The sequence below is a fragment of the Musca autumnalis genome, unplaced genomic scaffold (genome assembly GCF_047663935.1).
Source record: "Musca autumnalis isolate F117 unplaced genomic scaffold, ASM4766393v1 scaffold_3, whole genome shotgun sequence".
NCBI lineage: Eukaryota > Metazoa > Arthropoda > Insecta > Diptera > Muscidae > Musca > Musca autumnalis.
In genome coordinates, this window is record NW_027411866.1 from 180,861,548 (window position 1) to 180,885,787 (window position 24,240).

Here is a 24,240-nt window from a genome sequence, read left to right on the forward strand (position 1 = left end):
GTAGATTTTCATGGTGGATATTGAAATCGGATGCGGACAAAAATTGTATTCAATTTGCGCAAGTTAGCGACATTTTATAGGTTTTTTAGTGCTAAGATGCAGCCGATGCTACATCTTAGCCTCCAAATTAAATTTCGAAAAATATATACAAATTAAAAGATATGGTCTTGCTGTACATGAAAATCACATGCGGACAAAATGATTTTGATAATTACGCGATTTACATGTATTTTACAATGCATATAAATAAAAATGGGTTATTTGACCTCTATTTCCATTTCAGAAGCTTTGACATATATCCTCATTAAACCAATTAGCTTCCCTAATGGGAAAGCTTTAATATGAATGTCAATAAAGCAAAATCCGTCTATTTTTTTAGGAGATTTGAGCAAAATGAAGGAAGTATTCCTATAAGTTTTTACAATATTTTCTACTACATAATGCATGTGAAAAAAATATTTTTTCAAACAAAAAATTATTTTTTGACCAAAATATGTGCGTATTTTGGCTGTAACATCGAAACTATAACTCCAATCTGTATGATTGTAGTCTAATTTGATTCGCCGTGAAGTTTTGATCCACAACAAATTTTTATGTAATTTTATGACCACTAAATGGGCCTTAATTTTGAAAAAAGTTGACTTATATTCAATAAATGATCAATTTTATGTACATTCCGCGAATTCTGTGTAACATTTTGCAGGTATTATGCAATCTACTCGCTGAAGTCACTTCGAGAGAACTTTTTGGTAACAATTGTGCTCATTTAAATAATTAGCGTTTTTATAATATTTTCTTTCTTAAAAAGCGAAATAAAAGCGCCATAACTTTTGTCCGCAACAACCAAAAATTGGCTCACGACCAGATTCGTACTGGAAATTTTCTTCTTAACCTACATATCAAAAATCGTTGATGTAGCTCGAAAAACATTTATCCTTTTTTTCTGAAATGGAATATTAAATATTTGACAATATTCGTGATATGCCTACACATGCATGCATGGGCAAGCAGAAGACACACACACTTATTTACTTTAACCGACTAGCTTATATGAGAGGACATTTTACATTAACCGTCTGGATCATTTGTACGGTATACACTTTAATGTTATTTGTCTTTAACACATTGCACTCGCAAAGAGTGAAAGAAGGAGATGGAAACAGATGGATGACACATATAAATTTTATTACTAAGCATCTTGCATGGGTTTCTATGTAGACCTGTGATGCTCAAATATTTTAAGCATTAGCATCTCTTAGAGTGCCATTCCTTTGCTAAACAACGGTGTTTGTTATTGTTGTTGAACGATAACGTATAAGGGTTAGATGATTTAGACTTATGGTTTAATGGAGACAAATACATACATACATATATGTATGTATTGCGAAGACTCCCTATTTAAGTATCAAATATTCAAGTTGGAATTGCTTATTCTTGCATCCTTTATTATCGTAGCCTATCTGTCATCCTCAGTGTTCACATAATATGAATTAATTTTCTTATAATCCAATGGAGTGCCGTTAGTTACAGATGATGGTGGTGAAAGGGGAAGAATCTTAAAGAATGCACACCATGTGAACACTAACACTGCAGTTGCCAATTAGAACTTATGGGTGATGATGTTCCAACATTTATTAGGTCATGGTTGATTGTTTAGAATAAATTATTTTACGGGAAATTTAATTTGAACGAGTAGTAAAAAGCAAAGAATTAAATTACAAAATAGCGGATTTTTGTAGTAATTTTTGGTAGTAGTAACTACTTGCAAATCAACTTACTAACCCATTATTTTCATAAGGGCATGTCACACTGCCATTAAAGTAAATTTTTAAACAAGTAAGAACCGCATTAAATTCCGCCCGGCCGATCTTGTTATACCCTCCACCACGAGTTGTATTGAAGTAAAACTGAACAATTAGTTTCATTTCGTTTATGAAGAAGACTAAATACCAATTTCCAGCAATTGCTTTAAAAAAATGTGGCTAACTTTCAAAATGCCGAAAACTGGGGGGTTCCGTTCCATGGGGGCTATATGAAGACATTTCGGTGGAAAATTGAAACCACAACCTTCAAAATACAGAAAATCGGGAGGTTCACTTCTATGTGGGAAATATGAAGGAGCGGACCTAAACCTACAAATATCAGGTGGAAAGTTTTCCACCCATAACGAAGACAAAATACCAAATTTAAGCCATTTCGGTGGAATGTTGAGGCCACAACTTTGAAAATATAGCAAATCGGGAGGTATCGTTCTATGGGGGCTATATGAATGCGTGGACCTATACCTACACATTTCAGGTGGAAAATTTTACACTGCTAACGAAGGCAAAATACCAAATTAAAGCCATTTCGGTGGAATACTGAGGCCACAACTTTCAATGTACCGCAAATCAGGAGATATCGTTCTATGGAGGCAATAAGAATGCGTGGACCTATACCTACAAATTTCAGGTGGAAAGTTTTACATCACAACGAAGACTAAATACCAAATTTCAGCCATTTCGGTGCAGTATTGAGGCCACAACCTTCATAATATCGCAAATCGGGAGGTATCGTTCTATGAGGGCTATACCGCCAAAATTATGGGGAAAACTTTTACACCACCAACGAAGACTAAGTACCAAATTTTAGCCATATCGGTGTGATAATGAAGCTAAAACCTTCAAAATACCGAAAAAACGGGTAGTACCTTCCTATGGGGGCTATATGAAAACGTGGACCGATATAGCCCATTTGCAATACTAAACACCCTAGGAGTAATAGAAACTTCTATACCAAATTACGAAGCCCTATCTTAAAAACTGCGAGCTGTATATTGATTTAAACAGACGGACGGACAGACGGTCATGGTTATATCGACTTAGAATTTACGTATACATATATACGTTATAGGGTCTCCGATGAATATTTCGATGTGTTACAAACGGAATGACAAACTCAATTATACCCTCCATATTATGGTGGAGGGTATAAGATTTTAATTAAAAGACCTGTTGCATTTATCACATCATGGTGTAATTTTTTCGAGGGGCTTCACTATTTGTACGAGGGTCACTAAAAACTTTCTGGCCTAGGCAACACGCTGTGTCGCCAGGTGTAATTTGACATTTTTTTTTGGAAAGTTTGACAGTTTTTAGCCTTAGAGTACTCAGGACAGTTTAACATACGACCATGTGTTGGGTCGGTTACCGTGATTGATTGAGACACCTCCAAAACATGGTTTTTGAACGCTTTTACAGCATCTTCTGGCGATTGCTGCTATTTTTCGTGTTCATACGCATACTTTGATGATTCGTCACCCGCATCCATGTTACATGTTTTTTGAATCTTCTGGCGATTGCTGCTATTTTCGGGTTCATACGCATACTTTGATGATTCGTCTCCCGGATCCATCTTACAAATGTCTTTTGAAGCACCGCGATCGTATTTTTTGACATTTTAAGCACCGATCGACAGGGGATCCAACGCTAAGTGTTCATGCAATATCAAATGTTAGTTGGAGGAATAAATGTCCAAGGATGCGTCTACCTCACGGTATATAGAACTGCGTTCTTGCATTATCCGTTCAAGCACTGCTTAATTTTTTCGGGCACAACGGCCGTTTTTGAACGGCCCTCACGAACTTGTTTTTTTTGGCGAGTGTCGGCCACGATTGAATTCATTACAGCAGTTTTTCATAGAGCTATAGGATGGTCCTTTATCGACATACAAAGATTTAATTTGATCGATGCACTCTTGCCTTGATTATTCACGTCGGAAATTGCCAAAAAGGTTCACAAGTAAATTCCATTTATTTCGCAAAGTGATTTTTTCAAGTCACTGTAAACAACTCAACACATGGTCGTTTGTGAAACAGTCCTGAGTACGCTTAGGCTAAAAACTGTCAAACTGTACAAAAAAATTTCAAATGGAGCCTGGCGACACTGTGTGTTGCCTAGTCCAGAAGGTTTTTTAGTGACCCTCGATGTTTGTTATGAACTTCATCGGGCATACATCAGATTTGCGGTGGAGTCTACACATTGACTGTTGTACTTATAATAAAGTCATTATTATAATGAAATGCTAATTTTTTTAATCATGCTATCTAAATACTATTCTTTAAATGCAAGTGATTTTGTATCTGGGAGATCCTCCGTTTATTAGGAAAATTTCTTATAAATATTTTAATACTATTTATTAATTTTATTTAATAAAATAAAAGTTGATTTCCTACGAAATCCATCTCATAAAATATTAAATGACCACGGAAGAGCTAAAGTCGCAACACTTATACTCAGCGGAAGTAGTTTCATTACATTTTATACTTTACCATTATAGGATGACACAAAAGGGAAAGTTGAACCAACCAATACACCCGTACATACAAATATTACGATATTTTTCCTTCCTTCCGTACTCATATAAAATTAAGCAAAAATGCTATAGTGCCAGTGTGTGTAGAATTAATGCACATTGACGCATTCCCAAGTGGTTGCACACAATGCGTATAATTAATGTGGTATTGTTAATACGCACCGTAGGTTGTGTCGACAGAAATTGTTATTGTTCGTACTCAAAATGGTCGCCCAACTTTGCAAAAGATCATTTATGAAATTTTTTAATGTATTTTTTACAAGAAAATTGTACAAAATTTATCATTACTCTATTGTGGATGTGAGCATGTGTATAGGTGTGTGTCGAAAGGGCAATTGTTTGCAAATGTCATATATGAATGTCAGATGAATGAACTGGGACTTGGTTTTATGAAAGGAACATATTTTTTATAAAAAGTTGAGAATTTTGTTAAAAATGATGTTATTTGACCAAACAGGTACAAGCTTTCCGTCGATTAATGCAAACATACTAATTTCTAATGAACAGCCTCTTCGATGGACACAAAAGAAAAAGACTGGTGTAGCGGATTATAGCTTAAGTAGGTGATGACAAATTATCAATATAAATCGAGGACTTTTTTGTCCCACTATATTGTCAGAGGCATCGGACATCACTTGGACGGCTGAAATGAAGCTACCCCTGTATATATTGGTCGATAATTCTGAACACCAACTACCCCAACATATTCGGAGTAGCATTCGACAGCATGTTTAAGCCATCGGCGCAGGCTACAGCTATTTGCGACAAGATGAGAAGCAGGAATAAGGTTATCAAGTCGCTGACCAGCTGACTACGAGAATAAAGTCCTAAACCAAAGACCTATGCCGGTCAGTGCTAAGGGTGCCTCCTCATGACACCAATAGACGATCTTCCTCAGGATGTGAAGATTTTACCTGTGTACAGCTGAATCAGAACTAGATAAATAAAAAATATATATGATATGAGAAACAATAAGCGTTGCTACAACAACAAAACGTACTGTTTACTTTATGGAGTCACATGGAGTGCTTAATTTTCTCGTTAAGAATATTGAAATCCGACCAACACTTAACCACACTTGAAAAATGAAGAAAAAAAATAACTCTCATCTTCATTTATGGTCGCAGACAATGTACTGGTAACAGTACCTTATAGAAAGTGCGATGTACTGGGAAAGGAGTCACTCCAATAACTAATGGCATAAGTCTGACTGTTGCCATCGCATTTACCTACATCCCAAACGAGTCTGTATATATAGAAGACCTCATAACAAAGAGAATATACTTCCTAAAATGGTTTTCTATAAATATAAGATATTCTAAAGTCCTTGTCCATAGATAGAAGACATCCTAAATGTACAATTTATTTGTACATCATTTACATGGAAAATATTTTAATCAGTGCCTTCTGGAAAAGAAAACCTCCTAAAGGGGAATTCTATAAATGGAAGACCACTTAAAGACCTCTTCTATAAATTGATGATTTCTTAAAGATGTCACTTTTAGACAGGAAACCTTCTTACAATAGTCTTCTACAAAAAGAAGAAATCCTATTGAGTACCTCGAATTTGGATAAAAGATACCAAGACAGATACGATCATACAAGAATATATCTGCAGATTCAAACAACAGCAACAATTCCTTAAACATAAATTTCATCTGGGAATAGCAGACCCCGGACCTGATTATGAGAAAATATTTGTAGAATGAAAAAGAGTCAGAAGAAAGTCTGTTTCTCCATCTCACATGAAACCGAACACACAAATTTGATTAAAAAAATTAGTGCTAAGGTTATCTTCTTCTCTATTATATAAAACTCAAATGGCGTTCGTACGTGAATTAAAAACTCGACCAATTTACAACCGATTTGCTTCGTGTTTGTCATAAAATGTTCATATTTATCCAAGGAAGGATATGACATATTTTATTTTTTAAATATCTCGAAAAATTGCAAAAATATATTTTGAAGAAAGATTTTCAGAGAATATTGCTACATCGCCTGAAAGTAAAATTGGCTTTGAAGTTCCACGTTGATCTTGAGATGTAGCATCGGAATCAGAGGTATCTTCAAAAAAAATGTAAAAGTTGTATGCGAATATATATAGAACGGTAACAGATATAGTCTCCACAATTTGGATGTGTGACCGAAAATGATTTAGAAATAAGTATGCCAAATTATGTTCAAATCGGTTTAGATTTGGATATAGCTCCCATATATGTATATTTTCAATCCATTTCATGTATTTGATGCACCAAACACGCTATGTATGTCCAATTTCATTGAAATATGTGACGGAATTTAGTGTAGAAGCAAGGAGGTATCTCCAAACAAGTAAGAAAAGTCTATAGTCGGAAGGAGCCGATGGGATACCCTATACCACTATCCCTGGACAATCGCTCTCCATGGAACTTCTTTTCAATGATTGTGAAAATTTAATTATCAAATATCAGAGATGTAATGTATAATACTTATGACCAAAACCAAAAAGTTCTCTAACATGACAAAGACATTTTTGTAGCAGGAAAGGAAAATTTAGTTCACACAAACTAAAATGTAATGAAACCCACTTATGTAGTACTACTACTTGCATTGTTTAACCGCTACGTTATTGAAATTTTTACCAATTTCACCCAAAAGATTCAGTCCATTTAACCCGCTAAGTATTATCTGATCTTCACGTTGGTTTGTACGCTTCTTCTTCATCATAAACTCAAACTTTGTTTAAAATTTTGCGGGTTATTATTTTGACCTACAGAGCCGCTACAAAATTGGTTAAAATTTTGTTTTTGGTCCATTTCATCCCCTGAACATTTCACTATCATCACCAAAAACTAATCATTTCCATTCTGACCCGAACCCAACCTCCTTAAAAAATTCGTTACAATCGGTCCATAATTGCGGCCTTAAGCTTGTTTACAATTTTTAATGGACGCTAAATCACTTTATCTCGTCGAGATATGAATTTTGAAATTTCAAATTTAGACGAATATTTCTTGGTGTTACATAAACTTTTGGAGAGACAATAAGTATGGGATAAGCATGGGATAAAAATGTGGTTCTCTACACAGAACCCATTATATATTAGGCAGTGGGCCCATTATCTAGCAAACACTTTATTGCAATTTACATCAGAGGAAAGGTCAGTAATTTTTTTCCATATGTAGGCTACTTTGCGAAATATATATGTCCTCAAGGAATTAAAATATCGACCAAAAATAAAATTTTTATATTTTTCATACAAAAGTAATGGTCCATTTCACCCGCTAAAGAATATCAGATCATCACTCAAAATCGTAGGCAACTTTTTCGACCTATACTCTTACCCGGTGCAAAATTTCGTGATTATTGATGTATAATTGCGACTTCTAGCGAGTTTATTATTACACTACAAACAAATAGCGGAATATATTAGGCTGTAACTCTGTTATCTGATCATGCACAACAACATAATTGGCATTAATTGAAAGATCAAGCGTTCCAGTTTCAAGTATATCTCACTTGTCCGGAATGTCACTTCCAGGAATTAAGATATAAGCTGTATATTAAAAATTTTCGCAATTTTCACACAAAAGCTTTGGTCCATTTAATCCTCTAAACATTATCCGATCGCCATCTCAAATTACAAGCTTCTCCTTTGTGATATACTCTTACCTTATTTAAAATTACGCGTTGATCGGACTATTATTGAGACCTACAGAGCCGCTAGAAAATTGGATAAATATTATGTTTTTGGTCCATTTCACCCGCTAAATATTTCACGATCATCACCAATAAGAATAGGGATCTATTCTGATCTGAACCCGACCTCCATACAAAATTTCGTGACGATCGGTCCATAATTGCGGCCTGGAGCGTGTTTACAATTTATAATGGACAGACGGACGGACGGACACACATCTCAAAATCGCTTTATCTCGTCGAGATATGAGGATTGGTATACCACATTGGGGTCTCCGAAGAATATTTCCCGGTGTTACATGAATTTTTACCAAAACAAACTTATAATACCCTTTTCCACATTGTGGTATAGGTTATAATTAACAATACAAGTGAAGCTATCGCACTTGGAAAATACTACTCCCATGAGTAAAATAAATTCAAACATAGTATTATTCTTATTTTAATTCTTTTTTAAAGGGGACATCTACATCCAATCTGTCGAAATTGTGTATGAGTATATGAAATTTGTAAATGTGACCTACGTAGGAGTACTTATAGTCGGAAAGGATTTAGGAGGAGCGTTACCTCCTGCTCCATACAAAAATACCATGTCATAAGCTCCATACACAGCACTGAATAGGTAGAAAACGCCTCCATCCTATATTTATGCATTGGAATATTAAAAAATGGTAGCATTTAAAGTTCATTTAATTACACTGTGCAACATTTTCAAGGTAATTTTGTGCAAACAACTTCTGCTGCGGATTTTATGAAAGTACAGACCCAATTTTGTAGCCTCATCTAAACATGGCTAAATATTGACTTTTTAGAGCAAATCAAGATCATATCTCTGAATTCAATCCGAATCTTGTTTAAACCTCTGATGCAGACTTATAGATAAGAGCATGAAGAAACTATTTGGAGAAAAATTCATCTCGAAAAACTGCATTTGTTACCTCAAAATGGATAATATATCTTAAAATTCCTTTATTTCGTATATTTCGCACCGAATCTCCAAAACTGTCACATTTTTCCTAACTCTGCGATGAAAGAAATGTCCGCAGGAATGTAGTTCACAACTCTTCAGAACATTCCATTCTTATTAAACGTCTCTATCACGTTATTTCTAGCATATTTTTCAGAGGAAATTTGGTAAATATATGAACAATGCATTGAAATTCCAATACATTGTTGGAAATATGTATTGTAGAAGATATGATATGAAATACAGCATAAACAACATGAAATAAGTATTTTAGAGTTTCAGAATGTTCTGAAGAATTGCTGAGCACATTGCTTGTAAATTTTTTGCTAAAGGTTACTTGGTTCAACTCCTAATAGTTTAGCTGCTACTGACCATAATTCCAGAAATTATGTAATCTTCGACATATTTTATCGATTTTGATGCGCTAGATGCAGTTTCGCTTGGTTCTTTTGTTGGACACTTAGGTTCCTCTACTTTAGGGCTACAATATTGCTGAAGAGCGCGAAGTTAAATTCTTATTAGTTTCTGAGATAAAGCCCCGATCAATGGAAAAAACGGTAGTTTTAGCCCGGATTAGATGAGGCTATAAAATCCAAACCCGATCTAACAACACGAAACCCATTTAGGGTTTTTGTAGTCTCAGTATGTACTTTCGGAAAATGCTCATTAGAAGTTGTTTGCATTTTCAATGTTGCATAGTGTTATTGGCATTGCTTTATAATGTACCTTATTCGGGGTAGCGAAGTGCACCGGGTTCAGCTAGTAAAATAAATTTTTCCAGACTATTGGCATCAGGTCAGGTCGAACATGTCAGATGACTAATCCTAGAAGATGATACTGAGGGTATACTTCATAGATATCATATGGTCATTACAACTGTAAAGTTTTGTGTTGGGCGTTGAGAAAAAACAACAACAACAGGGCGACGCTGACACCAAAGTCCAGAGTTGATATTTTTGCCGGCATATATTTCAAATTAATTTGAATTTTTCAGCATCATGCCGAACAGTGTAAAAACGGCCAAAACGACACAAAACTTTACCCAAACGTTGGATGTGTTTTCAGCTTAAAAGTAGTCTCAAGAGACGACCTTACAGCCGTCTCAATAGACGACCTTTAAGTCGTCTCAATAGAAGACATTAAAGTCGTTTCAATAGTCGACCGTAAAGTCGTCTCAATAGACGCTCTTAAAGTCGTCTCGATAGAAGACATTAAAGTCGTTTCAATAGACGACCTTAAAGTCGTCTCAATAGCCGATCTTAAAATCGTCGGTATAGACTATCTTAATGTCGATTGGAAGTATTTTCTTCTCATACCAGTGCTTTTGGTTACAGGACCAAAATGCAATTCGAAATCCTCTCTTATCGGATCAGTGCTAGAATTTTAATCAACGAACTAATTTATGTGACATGTTGTTAAGATCCAGACATGTAGTGTTTGTTTAGGGTGTTGGGACCTCATAAATACCGGTATCATCTGTTGCTGTTTACATTTTTTAAATGCAATTTTAAAATCATTCAAAATAACACCCTTTTCACCTACCCCTCCAAACAATATAATATACAAAAAGAGTAACACATTAACCCACATAAGTGGTGGCAGAGAGGCGAAAGGGAAATCATATTGTGCAAAGCACCGTTGAGGCAATCTAACATGATGGCATGTAGCTCTAGCTCTATTTTATATCTTCTCTACATATGAAACACTAATTGTTTGTGACGTTTTAACCCTACTGCCATTAATTATTGTCATCATAAATACTATCACAGTGCGGGAGCTGCAAGTGTGGATGTTGCATGGGCTTAATACGTTTGGTTAGTAAGCTAGTGTTGGTATCTGTGTGACTGCTTAAGTCCTTGTTACATTTTACGCCAAAAACTCATGGTGGCTGTAAGTTGTAGTTACACCTATTCCCCTTAAATTCTTCCCACAACTGGGGGGAATATTTAATGAAAAAAAAAATGGTTTTTCCTTGGCTCAAAAATATTTGCCACATTGTTGGACATTTCAGTGGGGGACTTGAAACACTAAACACGGTGCTCCTGAATCAAATTTACATGGAAGGTGCTTACACCTGGGAAGTTTTTGCAGATTCTGAAACTACAATGTTCATAGATGGGAAAAATCAAAAAACAAAAAAAATCGCCAGAGCGCTTTTTAAAAAAACCGCGATTTAATTCCTATCAAAATGAGAATAATGAAAAAGTTGTAGCCATCAAAATTCTCTACAAGATTGACCTTAACGATATTTTCGTAGGTTTTACAACTTTTGAGATATAGAAGTTGAAATTGGGACAATTCAAGTTCAATTCAATTCTGTATTGTCTCCTTATAAAACAATGTCATGACTGCAATTTCTCAACTTAAACTTATATATCAAAAAATGGTACATACTAGGAAAAATTAGCCAGTCTTGTACAGAATTTTCACAGCTATAAGATTTTCTCAGGTTCCATACGATAAGACTTGCCGTATTCAAGCAAAATCGCGAAACCCTAACAAAAAAACCAAAAAATGTAAACTGAGCTTCTTTATCTCAAAAATGGTACAGCCTGAGAACAAATCATAAACGACAATCCTGTAGAGAATTTTCACAGCTACAACATTTTCTTAAGTTCCATTTCGATTGGACTTGCGGTTTCCAAGTAAAATCGTGAAAAGCTAAAAAACACCTAAAAATTTGAATTTTGACCGCGATTTATTTAAAAATCCCTTGTTTTTGGATTTTCCTCATCTATGAACATTCCTGTTTCAGAATTCAAAAAAATTTCCCCTGTGTAAGCGGTTTTCATTAAAAGTTAGTTAAGACGCACCCTTCATGACATTGTTTTATAAGGGAGCGATACAGTCAGTAAAGGTCAATCTTGTAGAGAATTTTCATAGTTACAACATTTTCTTCAGTCTCATTTTGATAGGACTTGCGGTTTCTAAGCAAAATTGTGAAAACCTAAACAACCCCTAAAAATGTCAACTTGAATCGCGATTTATTTAATAAGCGCTCCGGCGATTTTTTCGTTTTTTGATTTTTCTCATCTATGATTTTTCTCAGAATCCGCAAAAACTTCCCAGGTGTAAGCACCTTCCATTTAAATTTGATTCAAGAGCACCGTCTAAAAGAACTTCACCATAACAGGGAATTTTTAAGTTTTACTTTGGCGTTATTGTTGTGTTGTTTTCCCTCCCATAACTGAACTCAGAAATTAACTTGAAAAACAGGAAACGCAAACAAAACTTCTTGAAGGGTAGTATGTATTTAACTGTTGTCGAAAAGGGGTAATTTATTGACTGGTATAAGGGTCATTTACCTGGAAAAAGTTAAGGATAGCTTAAAATGAAGTTAGATTGTTATGCTCTTCAAAATGAAAAACATGTTTTATTACTAAAACAAGTAAGCAAAGGCTATAGTCGGACGGGGCCGACCATGGGATACCCTATACCACTATCCCTGGACAATCGCTCTCCACGGAACTTCTTTTCAATGATTGTGAAAATCTAATTATCAAATATCAGAGATGTAATGTATAATACTTATGACCAAAACCAAAAAGTTATCTAGCATGACAAAGACATTTTTGTAGCAGGAAAGGAAAATTTAGTTCACACAAAGTAAACTGTACTGAAACCCACGTTATTGAAATTTTTACCAATTTCACACAAAAGTTTCAGTCCATTTAACACGCTAAGTATTATCTGATCTTCACGTTGGTTTGTACGCTTCTTCTTCATCATAAACTCAAACTTTGTAAAAAATGTTTGCGGGTTATTATTTTGACCTACAGAGCCGCTACAAAATTGGTTAAAATTTTGTTTTTGGTCCATTTCATTCCCTGAACATTTCACGATCATCACCAAAAACTAATCATTTCTATTCTGGCCCGAACCCAAACTCCTTAAAAAATTCGTTACAATCGGTCCATAATTGGGGCCTTAAGCTTGTTTAAAATTTTTAATGGACGGGCACACATCGCTAAATCGTTTTATCTCGTCGAGATATGAATTTTGGCATACCAAATAAGGGGTCTAGGACGAATATTTCGTGGTGTTACATAAACTTTTGGAGAGACAATATGTAGCATGGGATACAAATGTGGTTCTCTACACAGAACCCATTATATATTAGGCAGTAGGCCCGTTATCTAGCAACACTTTATTGCAATTTACATCAGAGGAAAGGTAAGTAGTTTTTTCCCATATGTAGGCTTCTTTGCGAAATATATATGTCCTCAAGGAATTAAAATATCGACCAAAAATAAAATTTTTATATTTTCATACAAAAGTAATGGTCCATTTTACCCGCTAAAGAATATCAGATCATCATTCAAAATTGTAGGCATCTTTTTCGACCTATACTCTTACCCGGTGTAAAATTTCGTGACTATTGATGTATAATTGCGACTTCTAGCGAGTTTATTATTACACTACAAACAAATAACGGAATATATTAGGCTGTAACTCTGTTATCTGATCATGCACACCAACATAATTGGCATCAATTGAAAGGTCAAGCGTTCCACTTTCAAGTATAACTCACTTGTCCGGAATGTCACTTCCAGGAATTAAGATATAAGCTGTATATTAAAAATGTTCACAATTTTCACACAAAAGTTTTGGTCCATTTAACCCTCTAAATATTATCCTATCGCCATCTCAAATTGCAAGCTTCTCCTTTGTGATATAAGCTTACCTTATTTAAAATTACGCGTTGATAGGACTATTATTGAGACCTGCAGAGCCGCTAGAAAATTGGATAAATATTATGTTTTTGGTCCATTTCACCCGCTAAATATTTCACGATCATCACCAATAAGAATAGGGATCTATTCTGATCTGAACCCGACCTCCATACAAAATTTCGTGACGATCGGTCCATAATTGCGGCCTGGAGCGTGTTTACAATTTATAATGGACAGACGGACGGACGGACACACCTCTCAAAATCGCTTTATCTCGTCGAGATATGAAGATTGGTATACCAAACTGGGGTCTCCGACGAATATTTCGCGGTGTTACATGAATTTTTACCAAAACAAACTTATAATACCCTTTTCCACATTGTGGTATAGGGTATAAAAATCCACAGGTGTAAGAAAATTAAAAAAATAGTATTTATGAAGCTTGTCTTAGGAACAAGGCGTCCTTACAATAGGGGACGCTACATTTCAAATTTATTTACCATTAAAATTATTATACCCTCAGCATTTATGCTAACGAGGGTATATCGGCCTTTTTGTAGAATATTTACTTAAGTTGAAACTGAGGTATGGGGTATCGTAACTCGCGAATTGGTGTAATATACCATAACTTTTGAACGCATTTAGGTAAAATAAACTGTTTTAGCACGATTCACCGATGGATTTCTTAAAATTATAATTTGAGCGGAAGCTGTGGTCGTATTAATTAAAAAAGAGGAAAAAATCGTTGAAGGAAACGATTTTGTAAGTCAATTTTCAATTAGTGGCTTTACAATACAATGTAGAGTATAATGTTCACAGAAGAAGTTAAGGAATACACTTCAGAGATGAAGTTTCTAATGTATGATTTTTTAATATAACCAATGCATCAATCTCAAACGGATGCTGACATTTTGAAGACTGAAAAATTGGGTTTTTTGAATTTTTGCTCTAATCGGGACGCGCAACTGTACACGTTTAAAAACTGATTATGAAATTGTAGTACTCGCGATTACGCATGTTTTGATGTATAACTCGGGCGTGTAGCCTTCAAAGGTTCACAACAATCTCAGTTTAAAGTCGAAATTTTTGTGCGTAAATTTTTCTAAAAAACCAGTTTTTTTGGATTCAAAATTTACAAATGCCATTCGATTTCAGTGGAAACCAGCGTAAATTTAGTTTTTTTTACGTTCTGAATCTAACAAGCCTTTGCGCGTCTAAATCCATCCACTAGATCGGCGGATATGATACCCTCAAATTTCGAAAATCTGCAAAAAATGTTTTTGAAAATATCGCGTATTTAGACTGGTTTTAGATGTGTTATTACTTCTTAGATAAATAGAGCGAAACGCATATTTAAAATGTGCGAAAACAGATATTGAAAAACGTTCGGGAATCCGGAGATATAATAGATTTTTTCTAAAAACTGAGTGCGATGCTACATCCACGGTTCTTGATGGATCGCATTGAAATGACATAGGATGATGTATTTTTTAATGGTGATCATTGAAATCGGATGCGCATAAAATGCAAATGTACTTCGTGGAAATTATGGGCATTTTACTGTTTTTTGCACCCTAACATGCAACTGATGCTACATCGTGGTCGTCAAATGGAATTTCACAAAGTGTATATCAAATAAGAGGGATTGATTCGCTGTTTTGGAAAATCGGATGCGCATCTTGTGATTTCCACTAATTAGCATAACTAAAACGGTCATATCTTTTGCGCGCAACGATCAAAGTTGGTAACGAAAACAGATTTGGAATGACGATTATTTTCTTAATCTATGTACCAAAAATCATAGATGTAGTATCAAATTTTTTTTTTTTTTTGATTTTTTTGAAATGGAAAAGACGATTTTAGAAATTTTTGCTGATATACACTTTCATACGGGCAAAATGTGCCTCATCGAAATAATGGTTTTAGACCCCAAGTATGTTTGGACGACATGTGTTTCAGACAATTTTGAGTCGATTTATCAATGTCCGTCCGTCCGTCTGTCTGTCTGGCTGGTTGGTGCGCACGATAACTCTCGAACGGATGAACTGATTTGGTCCAAAATTTGGCTTTCGCAATATTTTGTCTAAGCTTAGTTTAAGTTCGAAAATGGGTTATATCGGTCCACGCCTTCGGGTACCTCCCACACAAAATTTCACAAATGTTCAGTTTAGCACCTGCTCTCGAATAGTTTTGATTTTTGTTGCAATGGGGCAAAACCATACTTCGTGAGACACGGTGTGTAGTAGTTGGAACGCAAGATAACTCTCGAATGGATCTGCCGATTCGGTCCAAAATTTGGCCTTCGTAATATTTTGTCCAAACATAGTTTAAATTCGAAGATAGGCCATATCGGTCCCCTCCTTCAGGTACCCCCACAAAAGTTCAAAAATGATCGGAAAAATTGTGCGCACTATAACTCTTGAAGGGAAGGACCGATTTGGTCCATACTGTACGCATCCTAATATAACTACCAGATATAGAGCAGGTTTAAATATGGACTATATTTGCCCATTCCTTCGGGTACCTCCCACACAAGATTTCGTATAAATTCAATTTAAGACCTACTCTTGACTAACTTTGATTTCCGTTGAAGCAGCTTGCAATCGCTGACTCAATTACAACGGTAAACAATTTGTCAGTGGCAAGTCCATACTTCTTGGGAAAACAGGACGAAAGTTGTAAAAAACCCCTATGACACCATATGTAGTAGCTGGACAGCACAATAACTCTCGAACTGATTGACCGATTTGGTCCAAATTTTGGCCCTCGTCATATTTTGTTAAAACTTAGTTTAACTTCTAAAATGGCCCATATCGGTCCTCTCCTTAGGATACATCCCCCACAAAAGTTTAACGTTTGTGTACAAGTGCAGGTTAGGGTCTGTTCGTAGATCCTTTGCAAATTTATACAGATGATGTTTTTTGTGGTCCTGTTTGCAGCCATATATGTTTTCCGTCGACATGTCCATGCTTGGTCCAACAGGTGTACGATAACCCACTGAAATGACTAGTGGACCCGATATCTATCAAAAAGATATGACTCTCAAAATAAGATCCACTTCCGTTATGCGCTATGTCGGTCCATTCCCTCCTCCGCAAAACTTTTAAACTCTAATCCTAATCCACATTTTTGTCGGCAAGTTCAAATGTCCAAAAGAGCCAAAAAATTCTGAAAATACCCTAAATACATTCGATCTGTCCGTAGATGAAAGTTCCAATTCACATATGCTGAGGGTATATCTCTGTCGGCAAAGCCGACTGATACTTTTTTACTTGTTATTTTAAAAATATATTATTTATAAATTAACAAAAACAATTGACTTACTGCACTGTGCTTCATCCGATCAATCATATCACAACGGAGGTGTACAATAAGTTTTATTAAATACATATTGGCCGCTATATATTCTCGCCACCTTCACAGTCCTTTTGGTAGTTCCACTCCTACATTGATGTTATGCATTTGCCATCATTGCAGCGAAAGATAGCTGGTGGACATCGCACATTTGATGGTGTGCAAATGCAACCGCCTATGCTGCCGCCACCAACATTACGTTCATCACTGAAACCGATGCGTCCACCATAGGCTAAACCACCTGAAATTGAATAGGAAGAAAAAATAAAAACGTTACTGTGTGAGTATTTTGGTAATATTTTAGAGTGTGTGCTTTATTTGTTTAGAAAGGAAAAAACCAAATAGGTGACTGGAATTCTTTGCATGCCTTTCATTTTGTGTGAGTGAAAGTATTGCTGTCATGGGAATTTCATGGAGTATGCACATTAGGCTGGGGCGATTTGTATGGAAGGAAAAAAACCTTAATGGGCCCTTCGCGTTTCTGATTCCTTTTTCCAGGTCAAAACTGGCTGAAGGAGCGTTTCAATGCTTTTGCGATGTATTAGAGAGTTCCTAATTACTTTCTTGGCTACAATTGTTGTCCTCGTGTTCGATCGAAAATCTCAATGGTTTGGTTGTTATATGCGAAAATGGGTGCCACCGTGGTGCAATGGTATGCACGCCCGCCTTGCACGCAGAAGGTCGGGGATCGATTCCCCGGCCAGGCAACATCAAACATTTTTCAACGGTGGCAATATACCCCTCAGTAATGTTGGCGACATTTCCTGAGTATTTCAGCCTTAAAAAACTTCTCCACAAGTGGTGTCTTAAGACACGCCGTTCGGACTCGGCGATAAACAGTAGGTCCCATATCATTGAGCTAAATATGAATCGGGGTGCACTCATTGATGTGAGAGAAGTCTCCCTTGTCCCGTATGGGATGTTGTGGAACAATGTTGTTTGTTAAAAAAACGTGGATAAAAAACTTAAAGTTAAAGTCGGGAGGCTCGATGTTCACCGTAGACCTATGCTCTAGTGTATTTTTTGCTCAGTTCAATCCCAAGAATCAGAAACGCGAAGGGTCCATTAAGGTTTTTTTTCCTTCCATACAAATCGCCCCGGCCTAATGCACATACATATAAGCAAAACTGATTGCTTTGGTGATTTATTAAAATGTAAATCCGGACGACTGCTTAATGCCCTCGACATAAAGAAAATTTTAATGCAAACAGTGCATCGTGGAAGAAGGAGAAGTAGGAAAAAATTGAGCAACTCTAGAGATGACTTTAAAGGCGCCTCCATAGACGGTCCTAAAAGCGTGTCTATTGACGGCATTATAGGCGACTCCATAAACATACAAAAGAAAATTGGAATTTTTCAAAAATTTTAAAATTGTTCCCCAATTTAAAAAAACATTCCTTGGGTTTTCATAAAACTAACTAGCGGACCCGGCGAACTTCGTCTCGCTATGAAGGAATAAAATTTCATACAAAAACTCAAATTTCGATTTTTCCAATTTTCCGACTTTTCCAGAGGGATTTTCCAAAATTTTCTTCCGCAAAGACATTCTTCTCGAAAATGCGAATAACTGACAAAAAATTTTACAGAAATCGGCCTAGCCGTTCTCATTTTATGAATTACTATACATTTTTTACACCATTTTTATATATATAGATATAACTCTTATAAAAACTCATATATTAAAACAATATCCATTAGTGTAAAAATGCTATAATTTATATGGGAAACGACGGTATGAAAAAACAAAAATTTTTAGCCATGCAGTTTCAATTAATTTAAAAAAGTGTTAAACCGATGGGTTGGGACGGGTACAAAAGTACATATGAACTTTGTTCTATGCTGTTCCCTAAAAGTCCTAGTCCACTAATGTTGGAATTTCACTAAAATTCATGTTCATGTTAGATAATAGACGATCTTAAAGTCGTCTTCATAGGCGATCTTAAAGTCATCTTCATAGATGACCTTAAAGTCGGCTTAATAGAAGACCTATTAGACGTTTTTCAAATTGTTCGACCTTAAATGCGTTCGAAAAATGTTTTTGCTCCACATGCCTTTCCAACAAGACGCAGTGTATACTGCACTGCATATGTATGCACAAAAAAACGATTTAAACTGAAACATGCAACTTCTCCAACAAGTCGACTTGTGATTGTGCAATTGTATGTTTTGCTACTGGTAGTATTGTTGGGATTCCATTCTGAAGGACGACGTGGTTGTAGTTGGATAACTACGGCGCCTTTGCAATCTGTGTAGATGTTGTAAAACATTATTCAATATACTGTTGGCGTTGCATCCAGCAACACAAGAATGAACAAGCATCAACAAGAGGGAGTTTTGTTTAATTTTCAACAAAGGACAAAATATATGACGTGGAGAAGTAATAAACATAACAGGAAAAAAATAAATAAACATGCCAAACGAGACAAAACAATTACAGTAAACAAAAAGCAACAAACGATTCTCCACTGAACCACCACCATCATCATCACCATCAACAATAATATTTTTACTATTGCATACGAGGGTCACTAGAAAACTATCTGGGCAAAAAAAAAAACAGTGTCGTCTGGCGTCATTTTACATTTTGGTTTGGAAAGTTTGACAGTTTTTTAGCCTAAGCGTACTCAGTACAGTTTGACATACGACCATGTGTTGGGTTGTTTACAGTGGCTTGATTGAGACTCCTCCAAAACATGGCTTTTGAACGCGTTCAAAAGCCATGTCTGTCGGTTGCTGCTACTTTTCGAGCTCTTACGCAAATTGCATGATTTGTCACCTGGATCCATCTTATAAACGTCTTTTGAAGCACCGCGATGGTATTTTTTTTTTTTTTTTTTTTATTTTTTTTTTTTATTTTTTTTTTTAATTTATTAAATTCATTTTTATTTATCTACATTACTTAAATATTGCCCCAGCGCCATTGAGGCATTATTGAGGCTTATTTTATATTAATATTTCATTTTGTTTTTAAAGAACGGTTAGCATTACTTTAATTACATCAAAAGAAATTGAAAATAAAAATGTTATTATTTATATGATTTTAGATGACTTACGTCAGAAGCATTCCTACATTTGTTGACAAGAAAGACTTTAGTTCAGTTTTAAAGTGAGATATTTGTGATTGATTCTTAATGTGATTGGGCAAATGGTTAAATTCTAAGCATCCACTATGTTCAATACGTTGTTTTGTCATTTCCAAACGACATCTTTTAACTCCTAAATTTGTACAGTTCCTCGTGTTTACCAAAGTTTGATTCGCTTTGAATTGAATTGAGTTGAATCCAATATTCCTTACAGATTTATACATATATGTCATGATCTGTAATTTATAGCATCCATACAATGGAAGTACATCTCTGCAAACATTATTATAAAGATCGTACGTTGGGTATAATTGAGGCAAATTAAAAACAATCTTTAGAGCCTTATTCTGCGTCCTTTGAAGTGACTTCAAGTGAGTAGTTTTCTTATGTGCATATATAATTGCCATATAATTCAAATGACTTTGCACTAGTGAATTATATAGTAAGCGTTTGGTTTTAATATTAAACTTATTTCTGAACTTTCGTAGAATTCCAATAGCAGGAGCAATTTTCATACGTAATGAGTCCATGTGTACATCCCACGTCAGATTGTTTTGCATATGTATGCCTAAGTATTTTACAGACTGACTTTCAGATATGCTTTTTCCTCCTATGGAAACATAAAAGTTGGAGTCAATTTGTGGACATCGAGGTCTAAACCTTATTATTTTCGTCTTATTGGGATTAATTACTAGTTTATTAATTCTGCAATATTCCATTAAAACTTCTGCATCATGTTCCATTTGGGCCTTTAGAACCAGCTCATGATTATATGGATATAAGAGGGTTATATCATCCGCATACATAATTAATCTCCCATATAGATTTAAATTCGATATGTCGTTGAGAAATATAGTAAACAACAAGGGGCCCAGAACACTACCTTGTGGAACTCCGTGTTCTACTACACCAATGTCTCCTTTTATTCCGTCTACTTCAACAAACTGTTTCCTGTTTTGGAGGTAGTTTTTCACAAGTTTGAGCTCTTTGCCTAGAATACCATAGTAAGGCAATTTTGTAAGTAGGATCTCGTGGTCAATTAGATCAAAAGCTTTGGAGAAATCATACAAGACCGCACCAACTCCGCCGAAGTTTGCATCCAGGCTTTCACAAATTAGGTTCACAACATTGACAACAGCTTCCTGGGTCCCGCTGCATTTTTTAAAACCAAATTGCATTGAATACATTTGCCCAGTTTGCTCCAGAAAATCTGATATCTGCTTATGAATTAACTTCTCGTATAGTTTGTCTATTAATGGTAATAAAGCTATGGGTCTAAACTCGCAAGTTTTATAAGCATTTTTTGATTTGGGAATTGGGACTATTTTAGCAATTTTTAGGACATCAGGATAAATAGATGTATCTATTATTTCATTAAAAATTACAGCTAGATGTTCGCTGATATGAGTTTTTGATCCAATTAATACTCTACCACCAATACCATCATAACCGGGACATTTACTGGTATCAATATTTGCAATCAGTTCTTCCATTTCTGTTTTATCTACAGCTTTCAATGAAAATATTTCTTGACATTGGCTAAGGCTGTCTAGATCATTGCAGTGATCACTTTCTCGACATGTAATGTTATCTTTTAAGATCTTTGGAATATTTAAGAAATATTCGTTAAACATGTTACACATGACTTTGCCATCATTAACAATTTCATCCGTATCATTTCTTAAACACATTTTCCTCCTTTCCTTCCTCCCCAAGCATTCATTTAAAAACTCCCAAGATTTACGAGGGTTTTCACTTATGTTCTCTAAATTGTGGCTCACATACGAGTTCATGCTTTTTTTACTAGCTATTTTTATTACTCGGCTTATGTTTTTCAAAGTATATTCCGTTGCCGCATCTCTACCATTCTTTCTTCTTTTGGCCAATAATTTATCTTTAAACTTCCTTAACGCTTGGAGATTATGATTTTCCCATGGAGTCAATAATGATTTTGATGAAACTTTAATTTCTTTGATCACGGTATGTTCTTTTATACCTTCTGAGATAATCGAAGTGATGTTCTTCATATCAATCGAGGGGTTGCCGGTGTAATGAAAATTGGTGGAATTATTTCGAATATGTGTTATTATGCTATTAATATTTTGTTGCTTAATATTTTTTTTAGTGACCTGAATATTTGTTAGGTTACTTTCTAATTGGCACCATATGACATTGTGATCCGATAATTCACATTCTATCGAGTCAATATTCAATCTATCAGCCACATTGCTATACACATGATCAATAGATGTGTTACTACAAGGCCGCGTCACTAGTTTATGACAAGTTTCATAGTCCATAGAAGCTAGAACCGAGTAAATTCTCGGAAACTCAGAAGGGTTTAATTGATCTATGTTGGAGTCTCCAAGAATAATAGAATTTGTATCACAACGAGCACACAATTCATTTTCTAAGTACTCAAGGAATGTATTTGAGCAACATTTTGGCGAACGATAAAAGGTTGTAATTTTTAGGGAATTTCCATTTATTCTGAATCCATCTAATGAGATCCGAATTGCTTCAATATAATTCTTGCTTTCACAAAATTCAACTGCATAGGTTATATTTTGCCGTATATATAAGGACGTTCCACCATACCCGTCGATACGACAACAATGTACAGCGTTGTACTCAGGCAAATTATAAATTTGTGTTAACTCTTCAGAAAACCAGGTTTCTTGAACTGCTATAATTTGTGGCAAAACGGGGAACTGTGCAACTAAGGCTTTAAATTTGTTAAATTTGCTATAAGAAGAAATGCTTCTGACATTTACAGACATTATGCTAAATGTTGTGTTATTAATTTTAAACTTTTCCGTGAAACTTTCAATACTTTTAAATTGGTTTTTATTGAACATTATATAAAAGAAAAAAAAAAAAATAAATAATTATAAATAAAATGCAATCAAATTTTTATTAATTACGATTATCTTCGGGTGATGCAAATTCTGACTGTCCATCATTTCCATCATCATCTAAGTCTTCTTCGTAGGGTTGAACAATTCTCATGGATCTTCTTCCTCTATGGTTGTTTGTAGTGGCCTCTATTAATATGGAGTCTACATCTTCTTTGTTACGTATTAATTTAGGTTTACATATGGCACTTCTCTTTGCATAGATTTTACTTCCGACGGTGTATATATAATTATATCCAATTGTTTTCAACGATTTGGTGTAGTTAAAAAGTTCAAGAGACTCTTTTCCCAAAAAGTCATTGACAAAAATCGACTTTGTATTTTCATGGTCTTTAAGTTTATTTTTGGCTTCCATTAATTTATTCTTATCCCACTTTGAGTTAAACTTCACAATCAGTGATTGACTTTTGTTGGTAACGCTTTTATTCCTCACAAAATAAGCTTCTTCAATACTTTCTTCGGTAATATTCACTCCAATAGTTTCTGAAAGTCCAATAACCATTTCTGCAGCACTTTTATTATCACATGGAACTATTCCATTTATGACACAATCGTTTTTAACGCGTTGATCATTCAACATTTTAATAGAATCTTTTAATGTTTTTATTTCAGATTTTAGTTTAGTGTTTTCCTTTTCTACTTTTTCTATTTTTTGCGCATTGGCATTTATGCCACTCATTAGCTCATCAAATTTTGATGACATAAACTCCACTGAATTGGTCAAGCGATCAATTTTATCTAATTTTTCCTCCATGCGTTCAATTTTATCTAATTTTTCCTCCATGCGTTTTAACTGCTGTCCAATATTGGCATCACTGTTTATATTACACGAATGACACACATATTCTTCATCTCCGTGTTTTATTAAGTATTCAAATCTTTTTTTATCCAACTTTGTGCAGGTAAAATGATAAAACTTTGAACACTCATCGCACTCTATAAAGTCTTCTTTTCCATCCCTGATTTCTATTTTACACTGACCACAAAAAATTTTCTTTGATCTCAAACTCCTTCGTCCAGTTGTTGAAGGCATTGTTAATTTCACTTTATATTTCTTAAAAGGAGTTTCTCCGGAACTAAAATGTAACAGTTTTAGTCACGTTTACTACAGGGGATTTGATTTTATATATTTATGTATGTATGTTAACACATGTAATTAAAGCATACTTTTAGGATGTTGTATTATATTCAAATAATTTCAAATTAAGCAATTATTG

The 24,240-nt window shown here is 35.0% G+C and overlaps 1 long non-coding RNA gene across 1 annotated transcript in view; it reads right to left on the reverse strand.

The window, feature by feature from the left end:
* The window catches only part of LOC141396734 (uncharacterized), a 611,272-nt gene that overhangs the window by 385,306 nt on the left and 201,726 nt on the right, over positions 1-24,240 (reverse strand). Inside the window, exon 3 of the long non-coding RNA XR_012411234.1 lies at positions 16,996-17,266. This is a non-coding gene — a long non-coding RNA (uncharacterized lncRNA). The remainder of the gene's footprint in view (positions 1-16,995; positions 17,267-24,240) is intronic.